Below are 3,005 nucleotides of genomic sequence, written 5' to 3' on the forward strand. Positions count from 1 at the left end.
GTTATACCTTTATAAAGCTGAAATCAATTAATAACAAATTTTAAAATATTAAATAATTCCATTTACTAGAAAACAGTCTATTAAAAGTGAAATAGATTTCTAAGAATCTTTTGGACTCAATTGTAAACAAAAAATAACAACGATATAATCATTTAAATTCTAATGGAAACATGTACAAAAATCAAGACATTCTAAGATAAATTATAAAATGGTACTATTCTTTTAATTGTTTTATCTTATCTTGTTAAAAAAGAACGCTAGATACCTTCAACAGAAAACATGAGAGAGTTAATAAAATACAGTATTTATACTCAGATAAAATAGAAATCACAAATGTTCCCCAACTTACCATGGTTCAGTTTATAATTTTTTAACTTTATGATGATGTGCAATTAATATGCATTCATTACAAACCATACTTGTGGTTTTGAATTTTGACCTATTCTTTGGTTAGTGATTTATGGAATGATATTTTCCAGAATGCTGAGCAGTGATAAAGCTCCCAATTAAACATTTAGTCATCAGGCAAGCAACTCACATTTTGTCTACGGTGTACAGTGCTGCCGGCATTTGGGGGGGATTGTACTTTCCATTCCATCATGTCTGCTGCTTCTGTTGAGAAGAATAGAAAGGCAATTATTCTAGAAATGAAAAGTCAGGATAATTGGCCAGCATGAAGATAACAAGCCAGTAACAGCCACTACACATGAGTTGGGACTTCACCCTCCACAATCTTGACTATATTATCCTTTAAATTCATACAACGTCATATTTTTAACTTAGAAAAAGTTTATTGGGCTGTAACACTACCATAAGCCCAGAAGCTTCTGTATGAGTCAGAGGTGGCTCTGTAGATATGCAAATTGTGTCATTTTGCAGCAGAGTAAGGAAAATAGAAAGACATGATGTTAGCATGAATGTGGAAGGGAATATCTATTTATTTTAAAAAGAAATTTTAAAACACATATTAATCTGTATCATAATGTTTGCATGTATACAGGAACTGTTGAAATTTTAAAACATTAAATGAAATTGCAAAACAAAATTTCATATGTCACTGTGGGTTTAAGTAAAAATGTATTATCCCGAGAACATAATCAAAGTGAGTTTATGTCTAGTGTACTATTTAACTGTATACCATAATACCTTTTTAGTTCTTTTAAACTCAAAAATCTTATTAATTGAACTTTTATAAGAAATAATGATTGCTATCAAAATATTAATTGATGCAGAGACAAAATAAGTAACTTGTTTCTATACAGAAAAGATTATTAATAAAGATAATGCTTAGCTAAGTTTTAGCAAGTCTGGTAATAAAAGTTTGATAATGCATTTAATATATCTTGAGATTAATTTAACTTGAAACATGGTGTTACTTTTTGAGGAAATATCTTTCTTGGAAATATAGATGCCTAGAATATAATTCTGTTCAATCATAACAAAAACAATAAAATAATCATCAAATAAAATTATAGCTATAAAGCATCTGTTCATGTACTGAGAAATATTTCTATAAAACTGCCACGTACCAACATGTACTGTTTTAGGAATTTGGTAATTAAAAATGCAACAGGATAAAAATTTTAAGGAGGCTATATTCAGAAAATTAAAAAATAAATAAGCTAAGTTTAGACACTAAGTGCTATGAAGATGAAGAAAACAAGATAGGCAATCATGCTAAACACTACCTCTAAACTTTTATAGATTGATTTGTGATGCATCAATAATTTGATAAACATTTGGGCTGATTTCTGTATTAGACTATTACAATTTGAATTTTTAATAGTTGTACTCATCTCTATCCAGGGACATATGTTTTTTTATTTCTTTTGGCCAAGAGACTAGGAGTGAATGATAGAGTCATTTGATAAAAGCATGTTTAACGTCCTAACAATCAAAAATATCCACATTTTCCCAAAGTAGTTGCACTGTTTCATTTTCTCAATGGCTGAGAATGAGCAGTTGGTTCAGTTGTTCCACATCTTCAACATCATTTAATGTTTCTTGTGTTTCAAATTTTTAGCAATCTGGCAGAGAAGAGGAGAAAACAGAACACTTACACCTTCTTGGTAGAGATATAAATTAGTGCAGCCATTGGAAAATACAATGGAAGTTTCTCAAAAACTGAAAAATTGAACTACCATGTGATCCAGCAATTTGAATAGCGGGCACATGGCTCTCCCATGTTTATTTCTATACTATTCACAATAGCCAAGGTATGGACTCATTCTATGTATCTATCAGCAGCGATGGGTAAAGAACATGTGATTATATATGCACAATGAGTTACTATTTAGCCATAAAAATAATGCAATATTATCATTTTCAACAAAATTGATTAAACTAGAGGTCATTATGACATGAAATAAAGGAGGCAGACAGACCAAAACTCTCTGATCTCATTGGCGCTTATCAGAGTCTGAGAAGAGAAGTCAGAGTGGGAGATGGGGAAAGAGTGCACAGTTATAGTTAGATGGGAGGAAAAGTTCTTGTGTTGTATCAACTAGTAGAGTGATTAGAGTTGATAATGATGTGTTATGGTATGTATTTCAAAACAGCTAGAGAAGAAGGTTCTGAATGTTCTCACAACAAAGAAGAACCATTGGAAGTGACAGATCACTAATTGTCCTGGTGTGATCATTAGGCAATGTATACACATGTAGAAACATCATGTATCATATAAAATATACAATTACGTATCACTTAAATAAAATAAAATAAAATAATTTGCCATTATATTTTTGTGGACTATCATCTCATGTTGGATTTAATTTGTATTTTCCTAAAGATTCATAAATGATATTGAGTAGACATTCATTTGCCTATTGACAATTTGTATATCTTCTTTTGTGGAGTAACAACCTATCCTTTTTGGGGGGAAATGAATAGTGTTTATTCTTATTAATGAATTAGAAGCTTCCTTTATAAATTCTGAATATATGGCTTTGACCAAAATACACAGTGTGAATATTTTCTGCCATTTCAATTCTTCACTTTTTAGTTCC

Source organism: Otolemur garnettii, unplaced genomic scaffold (genome assembly GCF_000181295.1).
Source record: "Otolemur garnettii isolate 467f Iridium unplaced genomic scaffold, OtoGar3 scaffold00054, whole genome shotgun sequence".
NCBI classification, from domain to species: domain Eukaryota; kingdom Metazoa; phylum Chordata; class Mammalia; order Primates; family Galagidae; genus Otolemur; species Otolemur garnettii.